The sequence below is a fragment of the Papaver somniferum genome, chromosome 7 (assembly GCF_003573695.1).
Source record: "Papaver somniferum cultivar HN1 chromosome 7, ASM357369v1, whole genome shotgun sequence".
Classification (NCBI taxonomy): domain Eukaryota; kingdom Viridiplantae; phylum Streptophyta; class Magnoliopsida; order Ranunculales; family Papaveraceae; genus Papaver; species Papaver somniferum.
Window position 1 is genome coordinate 170,137,942 of NC_039364.1, and position 14,502 is coordinate 170,152,443.

Below are 14,502 nucleotides of genomic sequence, written 5' to 3' on the forward strand. Positions count from 1 at the left end.
GGAACACGACAATATCTGAACTTCTTGGAGGGTTAATTTAGTTTAAACTACATTGTATTCCGAAATCTGATAGTAGGCTAATGTATGTAACGCTTTAATACAGTATGGTGTTAAAAGATTGATGAGGTCCCGAGATTTTTCTGCAGGTGCAATTTTTCTCGTTAACAAAATTCTTGTCTGTATGCTTTTCACTTTTCTGCATTAAGAGTTATTATTTTGATTGTTAAAAGTACAACACATGTTCATACTCATATCAAACAAAAAAGTTGGTGGTGTACTTGGTTCCTTCTCCTTATTATGAAGTTGTTTCACCTCTTACTTTACTTCCAGTTACTTCATCTACCGCAAGCTCTAATCCAAGTGATAAATCTATCAAGATATTGATAACAATTTTAGCGAAAAAATGGCGCCCCCTGATTGATCTCATGTCATCCTAAGAGCAGACTCACATCTTGATGGGGGAGCAATCTAATTTGACCATTGATGTTCGACTTACAAACCTAATCCTCTCTGCTTCTTAGCCCGTCATGCTATTGGCTTTGTTCTCGGCATCAAAGGTTCGACTGACATTCTGTATCTCAGTCCTAATTCTAAGATCGTCTTTGGGAATCATACTTAAGAAAGGTAGATGCTCCCCCTACATCCTTCTTAAAGAGCAGCAAGAAGAGTAACTTGGTCCATATCCGAAGTACATAAGAAAACGCAAAATTATATTTTCATGTCCTGGAGCTCCGGGTTTTTTTGTCTTTCAACGATTCTAGGGCCTCAATAACAAAGAAATTATCCGTTAAACATCGGTCAATCTGTGACCTGGAAAAGTCACAGACACGAACCGATTTTAGATCAAGGTCCAAAGACCAGGACAAAGAAAGGGTAAAAACAGGTGAAAGATTTGTTTTCTGAAAATATTGACGAGGTTTCATATCTCTAGTTGATAGTGAGGTGTTTAACAAGTCTAGTGCACTACAAATATATATTAAGCTAAATTAACTATCTGCTACTACCAAGACAATATTTGAAAGGAAATAGACTTTACTTGGGCCGCACAGCGGGAGTGTACATGATTCAGGGGAAGGATACAAACAAAAATAAGGCAACCAAATTTGAAACAAAATATCCACTATTACTTAAAAGAGAGAAGCTCAAAGATATTTTCTATTTCATGATGTAAAAAAAGAATCCTATTGTTGGGGTTGTAGGAGAGAGAGATTTTGGGGCTTAAAATGATAGTTAAAACCAAACCATGGATAGGCGGGACCTTATCCATATGAAAAATCCAATTTACCCTTATACGTAAATAAATCAAAATCACACTATTCATCAAAAAAAACTAAATTAATTATCTTCTCCTTCTCCATCTCTTCTCATTCATCAAATGTAATGAAAATGATGATCATGATTTCATCATGATGATCATAAAAATAAAAATAAAACTATTATCTTCTAATTCTTCTTGTTTACAAAACATGATGAAGATGACGATCATGATATCACCATGATGATGATGATCACAAAACTCTTATTTTCTCTTTCTTCTCTTCTCATTCATAAATCACGACGAACATGATGATCATAATTTCATTATGATGAAATTGATGATCCTAAAAACAAAAAATAAAGGAAACTCATTATTTATTTTTGCTTGTGAATGATTAAGAAATCTAATTCGATTAAATTCGGTTAAAAAAAATAGTTTTTATAGCTGTTTACGGCTGGGAGTTCTTATTTTCCCAACCGTAAATCTCATATTACGGGTAGAAAAATAGAATTTCTAGCCGTTGAATAGTTACACGGTTGGGAAGATTTTATTTCCCAACCGTAATTAGTTGTTCAAGGTTAGGATTTCCTAGCCGTCGTAAGTAATTTTGATAATCACAGGAAAAAAAACAGAGGTCTGCTTTCCGCTAGTTTTTTCTAGCCGTTGTAGTACAATTGTCCGGGTCTCTCAGCCGAAATTATCAATTACGGCTAGGAAAAACTAGCCGTAACTTGTTCTGATTATAAGAAAAAAATCACATGTTGAGTACGGCCAGATATCCCAAGCCGTAACATGAGTTTCGGTTAGAAAAACCTAGCCGTAATTTGAACCTATCTGTAATACAGACACAAGTGATCCTGGAAGAGCTTACGACTATAAGTTCTTTATTTCTTACTTGGAATCCTTCTATTCCTAATCGTAAATACTATTCACGGTTAGGTCGAGTATTATATCCCAACCGTAATTATTGAAAGTGGAAATTTTATAAATATCCCTCATTTTCATGACTTTATCCATCCATATTTTTATACGCCTCACTTCCGAAAGGCGAATCATCTTATTTTTAATCTCATATATACCCTTTCATTATTGATAAAGAGAAAATCATCGTTTAATTTATTTATTAATAATACTCTTTCAGATCTGAAATTAAATCGTCTCTCCTCCTCTTTCAGCCACCACCACCGTCACCGCCTCTGCCACCATAACCACCTCTGCTACTACCACCGCCTCCGCCATCACCACTACCACCACCGGTGCAGTAGCCAACAGATTAATACCCAAGAAAACCAGTTGATTATTTTTGGTTCATTTGAGAGAGAGATATATTTTCGGAGGTGATTTGAAATTTTGGGGGAGATATCTTCATCTAAAATCAATTAAATTTTCGAGATCGACCTTCATAGTCATCATCAACAGTTTCATCTTCTTCTTCTCAAACTAAGAGTTATTTCAATGTCGATTGAAGATCCAAACGACAGAGGTAGAAATTAGATTTTCGAATTTGTTTCTGGTAATTATCGATTTGTGCATGTTTGGTTTATTTGAAGCTTAAAAACTAATCATTCATATAATTTTTTGTATTCGATTTCAACTGATTTCGCTCAATTTTTTTTATCTAAAGGCTCATATCTCTTCAATTTTTCAGGTTGGTAAGGCATATGAATATGGCGGAGGAGGTGATTTATAGTAGTATGGTGCAGGTACTGGAGAGGGTGGTCGAGGAGGTGGTGATTTGTAGTAGTTAGAGCAGGTATTGGAGATAGTGGAGGTGACATGTAATATGGAACATGTACTCTATATTTCCGATATTTAACTTCAGGTAGAAGTGTTGCACACTCAATTTTAGGTCTGCAATTCATTTCTAGTAAGGCTCTTACTGCATCAAACTAAGTCTTGGTTGTTTGCACTTGATCAGAGTGTTTCTTTCATCACTTACAAATGACTATCTTAAACTAATAATGTTGATGGTTGCATCACTTACAGTGTCTATGGTAAATATATATGTTATTGGATTTAAGTTGTTGAGAGTTATGACCATCAACTTCAATGCTTCGTACTATTTCAATTGAGCAGTTGCGAAAGATTACAAAGTTCAGGTATCTCAAATTACCTTGAGATTACAGAGATGGACTTGGCATCCTTAACTCATGGATTCTGGTACATCTTTGTCCTTGTATTCCTCCTTTTTATTCTTGTTTTGTATACCCTTATGTATTATAGATAGATGTTGGAGAAACTTATCTTGAATCATCTGTTGCATTCGTAAACAAAATTCAATGCCAAAGTATGGGACTCAAGTCCTGCGTCATTGTGTTCCTCTCCTTGTGCTTGTGTCAACCTATCTACTTGTTGTTCGTCTGTCAGGTACATATCTCCTATTTTAGCATGAGTCATATTAAGCTTGCGGACGTTACCTTTTTTTGGTTGTCAGTTCATTGTTCCAATTTTCTGTCCTTATATTTTTGACTTATGTGTAGGCTTGTCAATTTCTTCATAAACATTTTCAATATTGGTGATGGAAAAGGTGGAATTGGTTAGGGACTGGAGTTGGAGCTAGAGAGCGTGTACGCAAGTGGTGGTATTAGTGAAGTAGTTGGACTGGAAGAGGTGGAATTGGTTGGGGTCTGGAGTTGGAGCTAATGAACAAAGGTGTCTTCTATTGACTGTGACCTCTAATAATGCATATGTTATTTCATTAATTTTGTTTTTATTGGGAAACTATCTAAATGCAATTGTGCCATACAAACTGGAGAAAGGTAATGTCTTTTTTTGAGTAATGCCATAGTGACCCTATCTATCAATAATTATCTCGAATATGCATGTTTAACATGACATGATTCCAATAGATGGGGAGCTGGTGGTTTTGTAATAGTAGTATTAGTGAATTTAGCAGGAGTAATGGAAGGAGCAGATGAATCATTACTCCCTGATACTAAGTTCTGTTGGGATCACCAACCGGATTTCAGCGCATAGTGAGAAAGTAGCTTTGGTCATGGCAACCTAGAGGTACTCCTTGAACCTGTGGTGCAATGGTAACACACCCAACTCTAGGTCAGAGATGCGTGTTCGATTCACGTCAGGTTCACTGATCTTAGTACATCAATTTTTGGGATCAACTTTGGTTGTTGACACCATAGTTAGGATCAACTTTGGTTGTTGACACCGTATATAATCTGAACATTTTCTGAATTTTTAGTTTTGGGCATCAACTTAAGTTGTTGACACCATATTTTGGGATCAATTTGGTTATTGACACCATACATAATCCAAACATTTTTTGAATTTTAATTTTTGTATCAACTTCGTTTGTTGATACCATATTTTGGGATCAACTTTGGTTGTTGATACCATATTTCGGGTTCAACTTTGGTTGTTGACACCGTACATAATCTGAACACTTTTTGAATTTTAATTGTTGTATCAACTTAGGTTGTTAACACTAGATTTTGGGACCAATTTTGGTTGTTGATGCACTATATAATCTGGACATTTTTTGAATTTCTAATCTCGGGGTCAACTTTGGTTGTTCATACCATGTTATTATTATTTTTCTTTTTCTTATTTTCTGATTTTTGTTTCTGGAATCAATTTTGGTTGTTGACACTATTTTTTTTTCTTTCTGAATTTTGTTTTGGGATCAACTTAGGTAGTTGACACAACCAACAGCGGTGGTGGTAGACTGGCGGCGGGTGGCGGCGGCGGCGCGACGATGGTGGATTGGCGGCGGCGCGACGATGGTGGATTGGCGGCGGCGCGGCGGTGGTGGACTGGTGGTTGTGGCGGTATACCGGTGGTGAACTAGCGGTGGTGGTGGTGTTCCGGTGGTGGTGGCAGTTGGTAGGTGGTGCTGGATATGTGGTGGTGCCAACAGTGGTGGTGGTGGCGGCGAAGTGGTGTTCCGGTGGTGGTGGCAGTTGGTAGGTGGTGCTGGATATGTGGTGGTGCCAACAGTGGTGGTGCCAACAGTGGTGGTAGAGAAAGAAATTTGTTGTATAGATCGAAATAAAGAAAAATATTTTATGGGTGAGGGTTTTAATGTAATCTATTTTTAATTAGATAATTTTTTTAAATGATACGATATATTTATTATTGGATAAGAGTATATTTATTGGATGTCAAAATTAGGGGTATATAATTAATGTACCCTTATTGAAAATCCAGATTTTGATCTTGATCTCGGAGGATTTGAATCAACAAAATTGAGATTGGGAGAGGTATACAAGGCTTTTTCTGACTATTTTCATGATTTTTTTCATCAGTTTCTTTCAAAGTTTTATAAAAAAGTACTTCAAAATCATCCATCTCCTTCTACTAACTCAAAAGAAAAAAAATTTGATTTCAAAAAAAATAGTAGGATGATTAGTTTAGTTAATCATTCACTAATCATGATTATTTTAGTTAATCATGATTAACACTAATTAAATCGAGGGCAAATTAGGTATCATATAAAATAGGATGATAAGGGGTCATAAGGATTACTATTTCATGACCCCATACAGTGTCCAAATTCCCACCTTTTTAAAGCCCCAATATTAGGATTCTAAAAAAAAAAATACACATACTGGTTACGTGGTGAGAGAACGGTTGTTTTATCGTAACAAAAATATGAACCAATCAAAGTAAGAAATCACAAGTTCAAACCAATTAACTGTACTAGATAATGGATATTAAAGCCAACATTTGAAAAAACAAAATAAAACAAAGATGATGCAAAACCTAGATCTATGTAAGCCAATTTATTTATTTTTGTTTTTTTCCTTTTAAAAAGACCAGGATACAAACTATTTTAAAAACAATTTTGAAAACTGAATTTTGTAAAAACGACAATAAGAGATTTTCGAAATAGAAGGGGCTGAAAAGCAATGAAAAACCAATTTTGAGAAAACCCACCGAACAAAAGGGAAAATAGAGATTTGAATTTGGTTTTGTTTCTTGAATTTAAGAGAAGACCAGAACCAGGGATTTTAAGCACTATATAATTGAGGCAAAGACTGACATAAATAAACAAGAAAAATTCTAAAGAAATTGGGGGAGAGGAGGGCGTACGATTAAAGGAGGGGATTACACAATAATACTCATTATCAAAAACATAACACAAGCAAAAATTGAAGAGCAACATCAAAATTGGTTACCTGAAAAAGAGAACAAATGAAAAACAAAATCAATCATATGGATGGAGCTGCAAAACTGTTTGGAAACCACGTGGAATCCTTCCTCTTATCCTTGCATCACCATCTTTGCGAGACACCTAAATAAATACTCAAAATTCGTTGTCTGAAGAAGATTTTTTAGATTTAGGGTTTACTATACAATAAGGAAATAAAAACGGAAGGAGTCAGTTGGAAATAAGAAAAGTAAAACAATCTCATCTAAATATAAGTCTTAAATAATTCTTGGTTTGACAAATGTCCAACCAAGGTGGTGCATGCAAGTTGCTTTTCTTTATTTTATTCGTTTATATTTTAAGCTATGGATTAATGATAGAATGAAAGAAAACCGGTCAAACAAGCATTAAAATTCGTTGTCAACCAAAATTTGACTATGGTAAAACTATAATTAATTGTTATGTCAAATGTCATAGCTATTTTGTCCAATATCAGAATGATCTGTTCTAATAGTTGATTTCTCAGAATTTTTTTTGAGATCTATCTAAGGATATTAAAAAATTATATCTAAATTATTAATTTTTAGGCTTTTCTTAAATATAACCCATACATTTATTAACCATAGCACATTTAAAATAAGTGCTTAAGCTAACCAAACACAATTTTATAATCATTTAACATAGCCCACAAGATTATATATTTTATCATAGCCCAAAAGAATAAGACAATCATCAAATTCTTAAATCAACATCAACAACAACAAAAAAAGAAGTGAATTATTTAATTAAATTAATGTAAGATATTTGACTTAATTAATGTTTTTTGAAGAATAATCAATACCCTTAATCAATCTTAATGTAATCATGATTGAGAAGAAAAAAGACATCATCTTATAGATTTTTTTTTTGTTTATGGATTATGTTTATGGAGTTTTAGGAGGATGGTAATGTAATCATGATTAAGAAAAGAATTATCTTAGAAAGAACTGAGAATTAGAGTTTATTTAGTTTTGGGGAAAAGTAAGAATTAGGGTTTATGATAATTGTTCAATTTGTGGGATTACTAAAAAACATGATAATTAATTTCAAGCATGATTAACAACAAAGTTAAGGTTTATTTTGATTTTGTGTAAAAAGGAGATTTAAGTTCAATTGTTGGTAGAAAATTATAACTTGTTTGGTTTTTCATTTTAATTTTTGACTTTTCATTTTAACTTAAACTTTTTGCGCTATGGTTAATAAATGTGTGGGCTATATTTAAGAGAAGCCAATTTTTAATGATGACTAAATTTGGTTCTCAATTTAGTTAAGTTATTAGCCAGTCCATAACTTTTGACCCGATTTCGGTCCTTACAATAAGGAATAAAAACTACCTACATCATAGCACAGTAGACTTTGGCTTATTCCAACATCTCGTGTCCATTCTGACGGATAAAAATAGTTAATATATTTGGTTTTGGATTTAAGAAATTACTTTCATGGTATTTTTATGGTTCATCGTATGAATATAATTTCTTCAAAAGGTTGCAAGTCCAAATGCGTTGATCAACAATGGGTAACCTTTTGTCGAGTTTGATAACAAAGTGGTCTCAAGGTTTGAGTTTGAACAAAAGGTAGTTTAGTCATACACAATAATATTTGACATTACCCAATAATAAAGATTTCCCCTTATACACATCTCAAAGATATTAATTTTTTCCCTAAAATTCTTTACCCCAACAATTAAACTTTCCCTATAACAAAAAGCTTTATTACCGGAAGATGATTCCCGAGGCGTCCATATCAATATTAGGGTATGATACTACGAATTTCTCAGTCTACAACGATATTACTTCAAGATCATAAATTTAGCAAATCTAAACTAAAGCAAAATCAATTTGATTTAAAATAAATCCGGAGTAAAACTATCTCAGGCATTGAAATGCCCAAAAAAAAATTAAAACAAAACAATAATTGTTAATGAACTTTCTCCATGATATAATTGTGAATTCACGATGATTGTTGTCATATATTCCAATAATTCTCATAATGTTTCATCAATTGCTAATCGTAAAACCATCAATTATTCCTCTTCATATTTTCTTTGTGTTTTGTCGGATTTTACGGTATCTTGGTCAAAGTTGCTATCTAAATATCATCAAAAGTGACGGGTTGTATTTATCCAAAACATACTTTGCACCCTTGTACATAATGTGGAGTGTGTTTAACCCAAGCATAGGTTGTATTTAGTCATCACCGCAATAATTATTTAAAATCTTAAATTTTTAAACAACGATTAATAATCTGGTGCTACTCAAGACTATAGCAATTAAGTTACAAACACTCTTAATTCCATTACATGGGCTTTGGGTTCAAATTCATTTATACTTATAATCTATTAATATACTCATTTTTTGTTGGGATTCAATTGGCTCTGTCTTCTTTATTATCCATATGAATATTAATCTGCTTGATTTTATGACATCGAAACACATTTGAAGTTTTCGTATATCCCAAGTTTTTCATGGGGTAATCAGATTATTGACGGTGAGTTTTTGACAAAGACATAAATTGTAGAATTGTTCCTAGATATCATGGCTCATGGGACCTTGGCCATCCTCGGCCAAGTCCATGGCATAGCTATCATAGCTCATGGGATCTTGGCCAACCATAACCAAGTCCATGGAATAGTTTTCATAGCTTATGTGACCTTGGCTAGCCATGACAAGTCCATGGCATAGATAAAAATGGCTCATGGGACCTTGGCCAGCCACGAAGAAGTCCATGACATAGCTATCATAGCTCATGGGACCTTGGCCATCCTCGGCAAAGTCCATGGAATAGCTATCACGGTTCATGAGACCTTGTCCAACCACTGCCAAGTCCATGACATAGCTTACCATGCTCAGATCCTCTTGGCCAGCTAACGAAAGCTCCCTTGGAAGACTTCCTACGGCTTCTTGGATCTTGGACAACTAAGTTACCGCTCCATGGGACCTTGGCCAGTTGTGGCCAAAGTTCGTGGCATATCCATTATAACTCGTGGGACCTTAGCCAGCCGCGGCCAAGTTCATAACACATGAGCTGCGAATTTATAGGACCTTGGCCAGCTATGGACAAAACCATAACATGGACTATCTTACCCCTACAGGTCATAAACACGTTATGGTCAAATTTGTGAAACCCTAATACGCTATTAGGGGTCATGACCAATCAATGACCTAAAAAAGAATCTAACCTTAGCTTAGCTACACCAACTTTAGCTTAAATCTATCCAAATTCGACTTAGGCTATCCTAGTTGAAATATGAATCCCATCTCAATAGCCTTAGCTGAATTGAGACCAAACCCTAATTCTCGGCTGTGGCCTAATTACATCATTCCCATGCCATAATCAGCCAATACCGAGCCATGGAAAACAATACATTAATCCAACTACTATGAATGGCTACTAACATGTTACAACGTTGTACATGTGTTGTGTAGGTCTATGGCTATGATAAGATCCGATTATTTCGGTCTCATTCACCTTGGGCGCGTTAAGCTACTTTTAAGTTCGCAGCTTGCTAAGATAGCGCCACCTTAGGTCCAAAACATGCCACACACCACTTTAGGTCTAAGACAGGACGCCAAAACTCCCTTGGACGGTAGCTTTACTTATTTAACCCGTGTCCAAGAATGGCCCCACCATTCCTCTCTCATCTGTTGTAGCTAAGGCAAAGCTGCTACAAAGCCGTAGCTTACCAAGGCCGGGACTAGCGCTAGCGCCATTAAAATCCATGGCGTGCCAAACCCTAATATGGCATTAGTATGCCATGTCATCCTACGCCAATAGTTCTAACTAGATCCAAATTCAGTTGTGGCGGCTAAGGCCAAGCTTATTGAATTATCTTTTAGATATCGGCCTACTAGGCTAATCGTAATGCCACTACGGGCTATGGCAGCGCCATTATAGGTCACTATTCCACTTGTTATTTTATCCCCATAAACAAGCCATGTCAAAAGCTCTGCGATTATTTAACATCCCCATATCTCACGTAAAGATTATGGCCTTACATATTTCTCTCCATCTTAGCTGTAGTAGAAAGTGTGAACTGTGAATGTGTTATGCTGCTTTTACGCCACTAGCATGCCATGCTAATTTATAGCATCGTAACTAACTATTAAAGTGCCAATATATCTTCTAGCACCTCAACAAGCTATTATCACGATACCTTAGCTGGTAATGGCCAAGTTGTTTCTCACAACAACTCCGCAAAATACGATCCAACATGCCTATAAAACATATGGCATATCAATGGCTATGATTTATCCTAAACAAGATGAAGTCCATAACTCATCTAAAATACCTACGAAACATCAGAATATTTCACATGGAGAGATTCTTCATGAGGTATTGGTCTGGTGGTTTTCAACAACATGCGGCATGGCAACACCCCATGTGAAAAGTTACAGGTAGTGGTGACGGTTACAAACAGTTGGAGAGATAGTGGGATAATGGTATAAAAGGGTTATCCAGAAACTTCCCTAATATATCACACCTTACGTATTATCTCCATATTCTACATATCTCCACGATCTTACGACCTCCAGTACTTAAGAGAAAAACAACGTGTATTCCAAACAACTATAAATAGGTCACTTAGACTATTCAGAAAACAGAACAAGCTTTCATACCCAAAATCTCTGTTATTCTTCATAGTCCAACACCCAATACACAATTCAATACCACTTCCATTTTCTTTAACTTTTCTGCTTCCCTCCCCTAAGATCAATCCATCTTCCTCTCCTCGTGACCGAAACAAGACGGAACGGCTACTATCGTAGTTTAGGCTTGTCCTGTTCTATTTTGATTTTTGAATCTAAAAAGAAAGTACCACAGCGGTGCATTTGTTTTGCCTAAAAGTAATTTTTAGGTACCAACACAGGTCTATTACATGGTTGATAACTTGATATGTTTTTCTCATGTTATAAGTCTCAGCATGGGTGGTACTTTTTCTGGTATCCAGTAATCAAACCAGACACTAACTTTGTCCCCTTTTTTCAATCTCCCAAAATAAATTCTTCTGGATTTGTTTTATACCACCCTTCATTCTGGTTTGCTTTGGCTTGGAGCCTATTTACATACATTTGATATCCACTACTTATATCTTTATCATGGATCGTGATCCGTAAAAAGTTTAGTTGAATCAATAGCTTGATATTTGGACAAAAGGCAAATTAAGGAGAGATTATGTTAGGTTCGTCCAATATTAATTTCTAATAATATGTTGTTTTGGAAATCTTCAATCAACTTTTAGTTTGGATCAAACTAATATGATCATGTTTTGGAAAACGGTATCATAATTTTATTAAAGCGTCTCTGCGTCAAGGTCATAAAAGACATTGTTAGTGTCTCAATTGTCAATACAGATGACATGAATGCCATATCATGAGAGAGAATCAAAGACAAAATTAACTTAAGACATTTTCCATCACTATGATTTTAAGTTTATATGAACATGTTTTTTTCCCTTCTAAAGTTTTATATTAAAAAAGAAATCTAGTTTTAGATCACCAAGTAAGATGACATTGACATGTGGAAATGTAAAAGTCCTCTCTTCTTTTTTTGATTGTTTCCCTCAAAAAAGTATTTAAGTATCCCTTCACATTTTTATTTTTACACTATCTCACATGTTAGACGTGATTTTTGATTAAAAGCCAAACCGTGACGTATTTGAAGATAATATTTTGGGGATATGTTCCTCTTACCAAGTTATACATGCCTACAAAAAATGATCATATTCCAAAATATAAAACCTCACGATCTACCGGTCTTAATTTCAACAGAGATACTCAACGGCTCATTTTCAAAGTAGTAGATGGTGGTATTATATGTTTTGGAATGTGCTCATTTTTGGTAAGCATGTATAACTTGGTAAGAGGAACATATCCCCAAAATATTAGCTTCAAATCCGTTGCGGTTTGGTTTTTAATCGTAAAAATTACGTCCAACATGTGAGATAGTGTAAGAATAAAAGTGTGATGGGATCCCTCCTCCATGGAAATTACCCACACATTTTTTATTTATTTAGATCTCTAACTTTTATGATTTTGACCTATAACATTGGAGTATAATAAATTAGAAATTTGTACACGGAAAATGGATCATTTGTCCAAATATTTTTGAAACATGGTTCAAATGGACGAGTAAAAGATTAGTATGGGTGAAATGGACACCAAAAAAATAGCAAGGATGAAAATGGATTCATCCTGACTTAAACTTAAAAAATAACAAGGATGAAACTTGATGCATCCTGATATAAATTAAAAATAAAAAAAAATATTTGAAAATGGGTATGATGAAACCGTTTACATCCTTGTTATTTTTACATTTTTTTGTCCATTTAAACAATATGAAAATCTAAATGTCCTTTTCACCCAGGAATTATTGATTTTGGTCTTTTTAACCAATTTTGTGATTTGTACATTAGCTTTTTAGAAGATTATTGACAGAGATTCGCTACCAAAGACATTTAACGGGGGAAAGAAGCACGATTACTACTGAAGGCATGTAATTATTGCTAGAAAAGGTACCAATCCTATAAAACAAAATAACCTTGAGGGGGAAAAAGAGAGAAAATTATATGGAAATAGAAAAAATGAGACAGAACTAAAAATGGATGCACAATGAAGAAGAATGAAGAAGAAGGAAAGGGGGAAAAAGGAGAGAATTATATGAAAATAGAAAAAAAAAAACTAGACAAAGCTAAAAATGGATGCATAACCATGCCGGTGAGTGAGAAGAAGAAAAAAAAAACAAGAAGCATTTTAGTTCCTATCAGTGAGAAGAACCAGACCACAACCATTCCGTTTTTTTTAATCATATAAAGGATTTCGTCTCTAATAAGTAGAACCAGTAACGGAAGGGTGACAGTTAAGTGTTTTATGCATACACAATGCCAATACAATACAATTCTAGTAGAAAATTGAAAACCTAGAATACTTTTGGTTGTAATTTCAGAATTGAGATGCGAATTATGCATTCTCATTTTGGGTTGTCATATTTGGAGTCTATTCCAAACACAATTAATTAAATTAAAAGCTTAGTAATCGAGATAACGCTATGCATTTTTCATGTAAATCATCTTCATCTTCATTATAAAAGAACATATAAGCTTAAAAATTAGAACAGAACTGAAAACATACGATCCATTGTTAAGAAAACATTATATATATGGATGTAGATATCACTGGTTTAAAAAAAGGGTGTACATAATAGAATATAAGACGATTCATGAAAGTTAGAATAATTAATCTGCATGAAAAATGTTTCATCAAAATAAATCCGTTCGACTCCAAGAGGATTCTACGATGAGAAATCGCCCGTAACCTGAAAGAAAAGTGGAAAAATGACCTCCAAATTAACATTACTTACTCAAATGAGCATCTCAACAGCACCAAGTACTACATATATATCTTGCAGTTGGAATACTCATTTGAGCAAGAAACATTAACTAATGGAAGGAGGAGATATCATCTTTAAACACACAGAAATTTCCCTATCTTCCCTCTAACTCCATATGCGTTCCTATATATATATATAGATAGATAAAAGGGAGTTGAACTAGTAAAAGAATTAGGTACAAGTGTACAATGATGGAATGGCAGCTGACAAAAATCAAACTGCACGGGTAGTTCTTTTCATGTCAAACCCAACAGCCTAACCAACGGCTCTCCTCTTCCATATTGTATCTCACACACACACTCTCCCTACCGTCTACCAGAATTCCTACAACACCTACTTATTTCTCTCGAAACGTTATTTATTTATCCCCATCTAATTTTGGTTTTGTTTTTGTTTTTCTTTTAAACTAACATTCAATCATTCAAGTGTGAAGTCTACATTAGTCGCATAACATCCAAATTTGACTATTCCAAAACGTACAACTGTGGTAACTTACTTTTGTTACTTGATTTATCTTGTGTAGTAATTTAGGATCTCTCTAGTAAAAAAAGTAAAAAATCAGGTTAGGTAGAGTTTTCAGGATAGAAACAAACAAACAAACAAAAACAATACATGCATTGCGCATCCGTGGGAGGGTACTATGATACCACTACACCAGATGCGCTATTAGTCATTATATGAATTATTAAATTCACAATTCACTAGTGGCTAC

The 14,502-nt window shown here is 34.5% G+C and overlaps 1 long non-coding RNA gene across 5 annotated transcripts; it reads left to right on the forward strand.

Moving 5' to 3' along the window:
• Window positions 1–2,278: 2,278 nt before the first annotated feature.
• Window positions 2,279–5,435, forward strand: LOC113299042. 5 transcript variants are annotated; one of them, XR_003334555.1, is made up of 6 exons: window positions 2,285–2,741; window positions 2,907–3,125; window positions 3,245–3,418; window positions 3,547–3,625; window positions 3,739–3,910; window positions 4,908–5,435. It is a non-coding gene; the product is annotated as an uncharacterized LOC113299042 (long non-coding RNA). The 5 variants fall into 5 exon arrangements; XR_003334553.1 differs by having other exon boundaries at window positions 2,287–2,741; window positions 2,907–3,080; XR_003334554.1 differs by having other exon boundaries at window positions 2,289–2,741; window positions 2,907–3,080; window positions 3,335–3,418.
• Window positions 5,436–14,502: the final 9,067 nt, after the last annotated feature.